This window comes from Bos mutus, chromosome 6 (assembly GCF_027580195.1).
Source record: "Bos mutus isolate GX-2022 chromosome 6, NWIPB_WYAK_1.1, whole genome shotgun sequence".
Lineage (NCBI taxonomy): Eukaryota > Metazoa > Chordata > Mammalia > Artiodactyla > Bovidae > Bos > Bos mutus.
Genome location: NC_091622.1, coordinates 89829833 through 89843055, shown reverse-complemented (window position 1 = coordinate 89843055; position 13223 = coordinate 89829833).

The window sequence follows — 13223 nt, the reverse complement described above, 5'->3', positions numbered from 1 at the left end:
GTGTCCCATTCTTTGCAAGCCCATGGGCTGTAGCCCGCCAGGCTCCTCTGTCTATGAGATTCTCCAGGAAGAATACTGGAGTGGGTTGCCATGCCCTCCTCCAGGGAATAGGGGTTGAAAATTCCAGTGCTTGTTTCCCCTGCCTCCTTGCAGCTTGAACTTGGCCCTGAGAACTATCCTTGTCAGCGGTTCCTGAGGGGAAGTTCTGGGAAAGTTTCCAGGGAGGCACATGTGGGAAAGATTATCCTCCTGGTAAAAAAGAGATGGGCAGGAGGAAGCTGTCTTCTTTTGCCTTTGGATATGACTGTGATACTGTGGTCTTGAGCCATGAAACTTGGTTAGCTTTTAATTGATGTCCTTTCTGTAGAGTTTTTAGGGGCTGGCCTAAAAACTTTAGGGTTTTTAGAGGGCACTTGGCTAGTGCTGAAGGCTATCTAAACTAGGCTTTTGTTTAGCAGAACCTTTATCTTTACTTACCTTTCTACTCTCAGCTTTATCAGCAATAAAGGTAATATCTTGTTCTGTATCTCCATGACTTTCTCCAAACTAGTTCAGAACTCAGCTGAGGAAGAGGGGCATATGAGCTTCCTATTGCTTCTGTAACATACTAACACAAACTTAGTGGTGTAAGACAATACTAATTAATTTTGTTGTAATTCTGGAGATCAGCTCCTCAGGTGGCTCAGTGGTCAAGAATCTGCCTGCCAAGCAGGAGGCGTGGATTTGATCCCTGGGTAGGGAAGACCCTCTGGAGGAGGAAACAGCAACCCACTCCAGTATCCTTGCCTGGGAAATCCCGTGGTAGGAGCAGCCTGATGGGCTACAGTCCATGGGGTCGCGGAGTCAGACATGATTACCACTACCTCTGATTCTGGAGATCAGAAGCAGAAATTGCTCTCTTTGGGCTAAAAATCAAGGAGTCATTGGCTTCGTTCTTTCTGGAGGCTCTGGAAGCATTGAGAATCCTTTTCCTTGCCTATTTCAACTTCTAGAGGCTACACACATTCCTTGGTTTTTGGCCCCTTTCTCCATTTTCAAATCCAGCACAGTAGCATCTTCCAATCTCTTAACTCTGACCTTCTTCTTCCTTGTTCTGTCTTTTAAGGACTCTTGGAGTCAAATTGAGCCCACCTGGATATTCTAGGATAATGTGTCTATCCCAAGATCTTTAACAAAGTCTCTTTTGCCATGTAAGAAAGTGGGCATTTTTGGTAGGGGCATTATTTTGCCTACCACAAAGGGTATTACTGATTAATTACTCCTCAGCCTCCTGATTGTATTTACTTATTAAAACTGTGCCATCATAAATGGACTCACATTATTAATGGCAGTGTAATCTAGACCCAAGGCTGACGTCTGACCTCTATTTCTAGATTGTTATCTTGTTTGTAATTGTTTGTCTGAAGGTTCTCACTGCCATGGCCCTGGGCCAGGTTACATGTACCAAATGAGGTAGAAAATTCACTATGACTCAGCAAAGTCAGTGATGCTTGGTGGAGCTGACACTGTATGCTGCAATTCAGACCATTGACTCCCTTATCCCTTTAATGACTATCTTTATTCAGTTTTCTCCTCTAGAAGCTATAGGCAGGAATAACATAAATGGAAAGTGTGTGTGTGTGTGCTCATGTGTCTGTGAATATGTATGATATTTGAAGTAAGGAGTTGACTTCACATATTTATCATGTTTATTTCCTGGGAGGAATATTTTATATTTCTCTTGTCTTTCCCCCTGGGGCTGGAATGTTCTGACTCATAATTGCAGTTGTGACTCAACAGCTCCTTCTTTCTTGCAGAGACAGATAAGCTGGGTTCGTCACAATGGAAAGGTCAATAATCAGTTTGTAAGAAGTGGGTCCAATTTAGCAGACTGACAGCTTTTCCATGGAGTTGTGAACAGTGATGGGCAGATAGGAGAGGTGGATAGCCAGAAGAGCAGTGCAGCTAAGAGTCTTATTCCAAGGCTGAGATGAGCTGGGAGGCCTGGCCACCTGGAATTAGCCAGTAGGGATGTCACTGCTGAAGATGATACGAGAATGGGTTGCAAAGGTGAGGAGACAGGAAGGTGATTGAAAGGATATTCTTAGATAGGATGAATGAGGCAAAGAGGAAAAGCACTGGGGAACTTGAAAACTAAGTGACTCTAGACTTAGCCCATGAATGAAGGGTTTTGCTGCAGTCACTCCATTTTTATGGTGCCTGGTGCTTGTTTCAGAGGTGGAGATGATGCTGAAAGGAGTTATAGTAGAATGAATAGGCAGAATGAAAGCAATGAGCAGCCCTGGAAGGGAGCACGAAGAGTCCTAGAGCAATGCTATCTGGCATGGAATACTGTTACTTCCTATTTGATGGTGATAACTCTATTTTCCACAAAGCCTTGAGAAGTGAAGAAAGTGTTAAATCCATGTTTGGGAGAAATATGGCAGAGGGTGGCTTCCCTGTGGCTCAGTGGTAAAGAATTTGCCTGCTAATGCAGGTGATGCAGGGTTGATCCTCGGGTTGGAAAAATTCCCTGGAGAAGGAAATGGCAATCCACTCCAGCATTTTTGCTTAGGAAATCCCATGGACAGACGAGAGTTGGACATGACTTAGCGACAGGCTTTCCTTTCTATGGCAAAACACACAAGTGGCATTGGATTGTCTGGAGGTGACGGGGAGCTGGGTTGGCTGTAAAAGGAGACAGGTAATCAGAGGAGACCATTCCTCTCTCTCACAGCCCCAAAGCTTTGAAAATATTGGGGATTTGCCAGATTTTCTACAGTATTGTGGGAAAAGAAAGAGTCTGGAAGGTTGGGTGCTTGGGGTTGTGTCATATTTAGGTCATATTTCTAATTCCTGACTGATTAAGGACTGGAGATTAAAACCAATATTTTAACACAGTATGGCTTCTTACTTGTAATGATAATATGTAATAATGTAGCAAAATTATAAATTTTACTAGCTTCCCCCCCTCAGCAATTTATATATCTAAAGTACCCACTACAGACAACTGGTGTTTACTCCAATGATATAAGGCTTAATTAATATTTGAAAATCCATGAAGGTAATCCATCATATTAACAGAATTAAAAAAATCACATTATAGTCATTGTATCAATTGGTGCATATTTCAAGTAGAATTTCAAGGTCATATAGAGGGTTTGTGATAGTGTTCACAGGTAGCAAAGGGTTCTCAAAGCTATAATGGGCCTGAGAGGGGAAGAAAAATCAAACATGTGGTGCTGTCATGAAAATGTGGCCCCAAGGTAAAGTCAACCTTCATTTGTTCTGTAAAAAAGCAGGGCTTCTAAGAATTTTAAAGTCATTTTTCCAGAGTAGCCTCACAGGGAACCCAGTACAGAGAAAAGCCTGTTGATCCTATGTCTAATTGAGTGAACCCTAATAAAAAGTCAGTTTTTACTAGCTGTAAGCTGGTTCCTCTGATCACATTTGTAAAAATATAACCATCACAATAGTGGATTATAACATATTGAGTTTTAAAAGAATTAAGTTCTATGGAAAATTTTAAAAATGGTGGTGGTAGCGGTGGTGTGTGTGTGTGTGTGCATGTGCTCAGCTGTGTCTGACTCTGTTACTTCATGGACTGTAGGCTGCCAGGCTCCTCTGTCCATGGAATTTTCCAGGCAAGAATAGTGGAGGGAGTTGCTGTTTCCTACTCCAGGGGATCTTCCCGACCCAAGGGTTGAACTCATGTCTCCTGCGTCTCTGGCATTGTCAGGTGGATTCTTTAGCACTGTCTCACTTGGGATGTCCTAGTGGTGGTGGTGGTGGGGTGTAGTAAAAGCTCTTCTTTACAAAAGAATGGTAACTAGTACATGTGGAAGGAATGATTGCATTAGAAAATAATCATTTTGCCACCAACATTAGAATAATTAATACAGGCAAACATGCTCCTTGGTATTTATCCAAAAGAGTTGAAAACTTAAGTCCTCACAAAATCTTGTAGACAGGTATTATAATACCTTTATTCATATTGCCCACAACATGGAAGCAACCAAGATGTCCTTTAGTAAAGGAATGGATAAATAAACCATGAAATATACAGATGATGCAATATCATCCAGCATTAAAACGAATTGAGCTCTGCAACCTAAGTGTTGATTGACAGGTGAGTGGATAAAGATGTTGTGGTATGTTAGAATATTAGAATGGAATATTATTCAGCCATAACAGAATGAAATCTTGCCATTGCAACAACATGGATGGATATTAAGCTAAGTGAAATAAGTCAGACAGGGAAAGGTAAATACTGTATGATTTAACTTATATGTGGAATATAAAAAACAAAACAAATGAACAAATATAACAAAGAAAAAACAGATTATAGATACAGAGAACAAACTAGTGGTTGCCAGAGGGGAGAAAGGGTACCCAAATGGGCAAAATAGAGGAAGGGGATTAAGAGGTACAAATTAGAGTTATAAAAATAGATGAGTCATGTACCTTATATGACTTATGGATATAATATATAGCACAGGGAATATTATTAATAATACTGCAATAACTTTATGTGGTATGTTGCTTCAGGTAAGAATACTGGAGTGGGTATCCATTCCCTTCTCTAGGGGATTTTCCCAACCCTGGTATCAAATCTGGGTCTCCCTCATTGCAGACAGATTCTTTATCATCTGTGCCACAAGGGAAGCCCCATGCAATCTATACAAATACCAAATCACTATGTTGTACACCTGAAACTAATATGATATTACAGGTCAACTATAGCTCAATCTAAAAAAAGGGGAGGAATTTTAAATGCATATATTAAGGGAAGTAAGTCAATCTGGAAAGACTATATACTATATGATGTCACCTGTATGACATTCTGGAGAAGACAAAACTATGGAGACAATAAAAGAGCCATGGTTGCCATGGTTAGTGGAGAGAGAGGGATGAATAGGCAGAGCTCAGAGGAAGTTTAGGGCAGTGAGACTACTCCATATGGTATGGTAGTGGTGGATTAATATCATTCTGCAATTGTTCAAACCCATAGAATGTAAACTATGGAAATTAATTGATAATGGTATGTCAGTGTAGAATCATCAGTTGTAATAAATGGACCCATCTGGTGGGAGATGTTGATAACGGGAAAGGTAATACATGTGTTGGGTGAGGGGCTGTATGGGAAACCTCTGTATCTTCTACTCAGTGTTGCTGTGAACCTCATACTCTCTAAAATATGTCATGTTTCTATACATATATATATGTTAACATGCACACCATCTCAAAGCATTATTTATTGTTTTACACAATGAAAATATATGGCAGACTCTTTCACCAGACTCAGCATCATGAATAATGAGGTATTTTATGTCCCCTAATGTGATGTAATGGGGATGACACACAGCACTGACGTGTTGCCAAAATCTTCCACCAAATGTTCAACCTGAATTGAATCATAGGGAAATGAACAAGCAAATCCAGGTTGTGGAACACTTTGTAAAACAACTGACCTGTACTCTTCAAAAACACTAACGTGATAAAAGACCTAAAAAAAATTTGGGGTAGAGTGAGGAGTTTTCCACATGAAAGAAAACTAGAAAGATATGGTAACAAAATGCAATTCATCATCCTTTGAATTGGATCATGGATTTGAAATAAGGAAAACCTCTTTAAGGACTTTATCAGGTCCATTGGAAAAGTTTGAACATGGACTTAGATTTGATATTGTGTCAAAGTTAAATACTTTCAGTATAATAATGATATTGTGTTTATGTAGGAGAAGGTTCTTTATTGAGGGATAAGTGATGAAATACTTATGGTTGAAGTATCAATAATTGCTGTCTGCAGTTTATTTTATAATAGTATTACACACACACACACACCCACTCCGAGAGAGAATGAGAAAAAGCAAAGGTGACAAAATGTTTAAAATTGGTGAATCCAGAGGAAGGATAAATGGATGATCCTTATACTATGCCCTCAGTTTTTCTGTAGGTTTGAAAAATTTCAGAATAACACATTCAGGTACTATCCAGAGTTGGATATCTGAAACCAGGTGGTTTTAATAAATTATCAACACCCAATGCTAGTATCCTGTCAAAACTCTTCCCGTGATTTTGCAAGAGTGTCCTGGCAGGTATTATATTACAGGCCAGTACCCCCAAAGGGGGAAGTGTAGCAAATGAATTAGTTAATGTCTGCTGAATGCTCGGTGGACACTCTGTTATGGCTGGTTTGCAAATGCCTGGATTAAAGAGTTTAGACAAGAAAATTCCGCAAAAGTGAAACTTCATGAGCTTGACTTAGCAATGTTATTGACAGTCCCAGCTGCCAAAAGCCTAACCCTAATGAGACATTGGGGATGCTGTGCTGGCGACTGTAGTTAGGGCACAAGGTCCCGTTTATGTCAGAGGGACAGTCTCATGTCAGGGAGCTGCATGGTACTTATGATAGAGAGGTAGAAAGTGAGAAATAAATAGAAAGCTAATCAGTTGGAATAATCTTACTTATAATAAATTACTTTGTACTTAGCTGAGATCTATATTCTTTCCCTAATCTAGATCCCTAGTAAAGAAGTTCAGAGAGTTAGGTTGTTTTTGCTTCTTCACTGGGAAAGGTTTATTATGAATTGAAATTTTACATATACCATGAGATCCAGTAAAGAAAACAATGAAGGAATAAAATAGGTGAGTGCCTTCTATGTTGACTGTTATAATCTTCTGTAATCAACTGTTGTATACCAAAGTTCCGTGAGATATGACGTAATCCAAGTAAGTATCACTTACTGTCTTTCCCTGTGATTCACTGTGGGAAATCTGGCCTGTGAGCAAGACCAGCTGCACGTGATGGCCAGACGCTGATGCTGGTTTGGAGGGAAAAGATACGGTTCACATGCTGCTGCTTCTGGTCTCTCAAGTTTGTCCTTATTCGTGGGCTTAAGCCTTCTCATAAATTCCTCTCTGCAGGTCCAGGACTATCTTTGTTCTGAGGGGATTCTGATGGTACCATGTGTTTGGTGGGGCTTGACATAACCCTGTTCAGCCAAGTTACAGTCTGCAGATTTGGCCTCAGTTCCAGGGCTCCCAAGTGCCACACCCTCTGTGGGTGGCCTTCTGGGGCCCCCCAGTCATGGGGCTCTAGTGTACCGGGAGAAAGTCCTGGTGAGGCAGAATGTTTTGACATGGCTCTCCTCAAAGTCATTCAATATGAAAAACATACGCTGCTTTTATTTTTTATTTTATTATTTTTAATTATTTTATTTTTTATTGGACATAGGTGCTTTGCAATATTGTGTTAGTTTCTGCTGGGCAGCATATACTCAATGGAATTTTAACCGGCCGTTAAAAGGAATGAAATTAGGTCATTTGTAGAGACGTGAATGAACCCAGAGTCTGTCATACAGAGTGAAGTAAGTTAGAAAGAGAAAAACATATTGTATATTAATGCATATATGTGGAATCTAGGAAAATGATACCTATTTGCAGGACATGAAGAGAGATATAGGGAACAGACATGTGGACAGGGGCTGAGAGGGAAGGAGTGGGATGAAGTAGGAGATTGGAGTTGACATACTACTTTTTTAAATTATCAAGTGATGTGGCTATGGCACTCACAGTTCCAGTAAGAACATTTAACATGAGACCTACTCTCTTAATTTTTAAGTGTACAGTACAATATTGTTGACTATAGGTACAACATTGTATAGCAGGAAGAGGAATAAAACTGACTTGACATTTCTCTCCCTCAGTTCTTTTCTTGTGACAACAAAAATTTGCAACAATGAACTAAAGGTTTTAAAACCACCGACAAATTTCAGTTCAGTTACAGCTTGAGCTGACAGATCTTTTATTAAATAGACACTCCCAAGACATTAGATCAGGCCATGCCCAAAGGAGTTGCTGCACCCATCCCTCTTGGCCTTTTTATACTTCCCATCTTCTTCTTTTGGTTGTGCCCTGTGCAAAACAGAGCTTGTACCCACCACCAGTCAAGAAAGGGAAGGCAAATGGGTGTGTGCTCAAGGCCCATTGACAATTGCAAGTTATATAACAGCAAGCTCTGTTGGATATGTCTTCCCAAAACTCAATCTGTTATAATTAGATGTATATATGTGCAGAATATTCATGAACCCGTAATAGGTTCCTGACTGCCTAGGGTTACTTGAGGAAAGCCCTGTGGTTAGTTTGCATCCACTGTGTGCCTGGGGTGCATGTGCAGGAACAGCCTCTGGTTATTTTTATAGCATATCTGTGAGCTCTCCTGGGTGTGTCTGGGATGGGGTTTAGAGATTAGCTTGCATCTTTTTTGGCTTGGCTGCCCCTGTTTCTTCATGCCTAACTTCCTGCCTAACATTTGGAAATGCAGATGGCCTTACACAAATGAGAAGATGATAACCCCCCCTCATAATATAAATGAAATTTAAGCCTCTGTTAAGATATAATTTTTTTAACTATCAGAATGGCGAAAGTTCAAAAGTTGGACCGCATACTCTCTTGGCAATGCTATGGGGGAATAGAAACCCCAGACACTTAGACATTGCTGGTAGGGGTGCAAAATGGTAAACCTTTGTAGAGGGAAATTCAGCAATATTTATCAAAATTATAAATGCGCTTATACTTTGAGCTAGCAATCTTGTTTCTGGGAGTTTCTTCTAAAAGCATATCTACACACATAAAAAACGACACATGAAGTACTGTTTACAATAGCAAAAAAATTGGGACTAAGTCAACTAAGCATCAATAGACATCGGTTAAAATAAACTGTGGTACATTCACACAGTGGAAGTCTGGGCCACTGTAAAAGAGAATGGGAAAGCACTCCATGTACCCATGTGGATATTTTGGTAAGGGAAAAAAAATCAAAGTGCAAAAGAATGCAGGTAGACACACATGGTGTGTGGCGTGGCGAGCATGCTACTATTTGTGTCAGAAAAAGAAGTGATAAAAATATTTCTTTATATTCATGATGTCTGCAAAAAGAAAAGCTGGGAGGATACATAAACTTGCAGAGTAGGTACCAAAAGGTTTGAGGGCCAGGGGGATTGGTACAAAGGGAAAGCAAAACTTCAGTGCATCCCTTCTTTGTTTTTCTAAATTCACACTGAATTTAGAACAGTGTGAATGATTTGGGGACATTAAATGTTATTTATGATGCTTTATTTTTCTAGGTAGCACTAGTGGTAAAGAATCCACCTGCCAACGCAGGAGAAGCAAGAGACATGGGTTTGATCCCTGGGTTGGGAAGATCACCTAGAAGAGGAAATGGCAACCCGTTTCAGTATTCTTGCTTGGAAAATTCCATGAACAGAGGAGCTTGGTGGGCTACAGTCCATGGGGTCGCAAAGAGTTGGGCATAACCAAGTACACACACACACACACACACACACAAACACACACACACTTTCCTAGGGAACCTGAATATAATAAAGCTCAGTGGCTACTCCTTGGGAAATAACAGACCAAATCACTCTGCCAGCTCCACGAAATAAGCCCTGCGCAGTCAGTCCACTGTGAGATGGTAGCAGTAGTGGCCATAATGACATCTGGTTTCTAGAGGCGTGGGGGCTGTGGGTCTAGTGGCAGCCTCCTGGGTCCCCCATTCAGTGGCAGTGTCAGAGATGTAGACAGGACACGCCACGGGCCTGCTTCCAGCACTGGCGTCTTCATTGAGCCACACAATTGGATGTCCTGGGCCATGATACTGTTCTCTTTAGTGCTCTAGATGATTTTGGATTGGAGCCATCAAGCGGGTTGTCTGTAGCCACCAACAGCCTCAATTATTTGTTCAGCCGTGTACTACACATAGTATATTTTTCCACTTACGCTTTCTTTTGAAGAAGTTTAAGAAGCAATGGATTAGAGAACAAGCTTTAGAAGAAAAGGCTGCCTTCCTACCTCCCCCTTCCACCCCCTGCCAGCTTGCCTCCAGGATAAGAAGTCACAAGGATCTTGCCTTGAGGATAAGAAGTCACAAGGATCAAAGCACTCAGATTTGTTAAATAAAAGACATTCGTTTGTTCTGTTGTGCTGAGAGTGGATTTGCTGCTGTTGATATTCAAGTACTCAAAGCTCTGTACTGGCAGCTGGTTTCCAAGGAATTGAAGGCTCCATTAAAGCTGCTTTCCGCCAGAGCATTAGTGCGCTTACCTGAGAGTTGACAATTAGTGACAGTCTCCACCAGATGTACAGGGTAATTTTGGGAAGGTTGATATTTACTTCTATTTTCTCTTACTTAAAGGAACATCCTGAAAAAATGTGTTTTGAAGCAGAGGGAGGAGGAAAGCCAGGGAGGTGGGGTAATGTGCCACAGAGTGTCTTAGCTCAGTATTCTGTAAGTCCCTTGATGTTATCCATACAGGTCAGCCTCATGGGGTACCAAGTGGGATGGAGATGGGTGAGTATTTGATCGGGAGGGGCAAGTGGAAAACACCCCGTACCCCTCGTAAAAATATAGGACAGTGTTAGTCTCAAACCGTTGTGTTGGCTTATTGAGTGACGAATGCTATTGTTAACAATCTTCATTTGCCAATTTTGACTGTTATTCTCTGCTCTCTCACCGACAGTGTCAAAGAATAAAGAGCAGAAAGTGGAGTCCTCTGCCCTGACTCCAAGCCCATCTTCCTGTTCTTGATAAATCTTTTCTGGATTTCACTCATCTGTACCTCCCTCCCTCCCTCCAACCAACTATCCACCTTTCCAAACATTCATACAACAAGCATGTCTTTCAAGCACTGGCACAAATTATTTTGTACCAGGTTCTATGCTAAGAACTGAGAATTAAGAGGGGTAATATAATTGCTTTCATGAATCTCGCAGACTTATGGGAAGACAGACAAATAATAGAATGTCATAAGTGTTCATTACAGACATGGATATAAAAATTGTAGACAGAGGGAAGCCTGAACCTTCATGGTGGAGGAAAAGTAAGGCTGGAGCTTGGACTCATACTAGAGTAGAAGCTTCCTTTATGGACCTTTTTAATGAAATAGAAAAAGCACTTTGTCTGAGTGGAAAAATAGGCAAAGGTGCCCTGTCCAGCTGGACGCAGTCTTGAGCTAGACACGTGATTGGTGAGTGGAACTTAGTCTGATTTCTCCTTGCTGGCTAGGAGCCTCTGCACGTCTCTCAGACTGTTTAAGGACCTTCTTGGTGGCCTCTCTGTTTTCTTGCCTGGAGAATTCTGTGGACAGAGAAGTCTGGTGGGCTACAGTCCATGAGGTTGCAAAGAGTTGGACATGACTGAGCAACTAACACTTTCACCTTTCACAGATTGTTTAACCTTATGGGGCAGTCCTGGCCCTCACATGTGATTTTACAATCTTCCTACATCAGAGTCAGAGCTTCTCTTTCATTGGGACCTGCCCAGAGAAGCGAATATGTCGGTGGGTGGGGATGATCTAATTGTTATCAGCTCAATTTCCACCATACCTTACTTAAGAAGAAATACTTTAACCAAAAACTGGGAATCAAAAAATTTTTGGAGCCAGGTAGTATGGATCAGTGCTATAGTGTTATTCTTCCTGCTTTATGGGTGTGCTGGCAGACTATAAATAGCTGAACTCACTCCCTTTTCCTTTGTCTTCCTACTACTGATGATACAATAAAGTATATTTGCAAATTTCCTATATAGTAACTATATGAGTGAATTCACACCTCAAAATTTCTGGTGTTTCTTCTTATTTGCCCTTTGAAGGCTCAACATAATAGCTTCTCTAACATGAAGCAAATTTGTATTCTTTATTGTCCATAAACCACCGAAAGGACATAGTCTAAGGAAACTTACCATCAACAGGGTCTTGTTGGAAATTTGTGCTATAGATTAAAATCCAAACAAAAAGCAAGCCCTGCAGCTGTTTGTGACTGACTGCAGTGAACTACAGCTTTCCATTATTTTATTTTGTAGGATGTCGGTGTTTGAATATTCAAGAAGTGCTCAGCTTTCATAAATTAACAGCACCGTTTGTGGTGGACTGGCCAGGGAACCAGAGCACTATCTGAAACTGTTGCATCATTCTTACAGACTTCACCATCCCTACAGCAATGAGAAACTGGGGCCCATGTTTAAAACTTATTTTCAGCATTATTAAATACATTTCTGATTTGTTTTAATTCGGAAAACTGGCTTCTCTCTGTACAATGACAATGATCATTGTTTAAAAATTTTTTTTCTCACTCATTTTTCTCCTAAAGAGCTCGAAGTATAATCCAAATCAGTTTTCAGGCCTAAAGAGTAGGAAGGGGCTGGCAAAGTGAGAACTGCAAGAACGTGGGAGGGAGTGAGGGGAGTGGAAGAAGCTGGAGGGCAGGGAAGATGGGCGAGGGCAGGGAGGCCAAGGAGTCAGAGATGTATGTGAAGATTCTTACTACAGGCTGCCGTGGCAACAAACAGCTTCTTTATATGGGGAAGACACACAAGACTCTGGAGACTTAGCTGTCTGTAAAAATTACCTAAATTATGCTAGAATTCCTTGCTTTCTCACCATCACTGGCTTGATGCCAGTGTCATGCAAGCTAAAGAAATATGTTTGTGGAAAGCAAGATAATAGTTAGCAAACAAATGGATTCAAAGCTGGAACAATAGGATTCTGATTCTCATTTTAGAAGGTGCAATTTCATATGGCAGGCCTTGTGTGATTGGTGTTCATTCATAAAGTTTGATGGTCTATTAAGATCAATACTTCTTGTGTTCCTTTAGGGAGAATTTCCCTCCATACCTTATGACTCTCCACTGTATGAGGCAGGTTAATTGTGTATTGGTCAATTGCTTGTTAATAACAAACAACAGCTTACATTGACCAGGTGAGAAGTCCTCAGTGACTAAATTAATTGGAAAACTTCAAGGCTCCACTTACCTTGTGGCTGTCAGAAAATGTCTCTCATTGTTGGTGAGTGATTGGCCATCTTCAGCACCATGACCTTAATATTGTCTTCTCTGTTTACTTTTCTGCTCGCCACAGCCTTGCATATCATTGCTGTTCAGTCGCTAAGTCGTGTCCAGTTCTTTGCGACCCCATGGACTGCAGTATGCCAGGCTTCCCTGTCCTTTACTATATCCTAGAGTTTGCTCAAACTCATGTGCATTGAGTTGGTGATGCCATCCAACCATCTTGTTCTCTGTCACTCTCTTCTCCCACCTTCAATCTTTCCCAGCATCAGGGTCTTTTCCAATGAGTCAGTTCTTTGCATCAGGTGGCCAAAGTCTTGGAGCATCAGCTTTAGCATCAGTCCTTTCAGTGAATATTCAGAGTTGATTTTCTTTAGAATTGACTGGTTTGATCTTCTTGC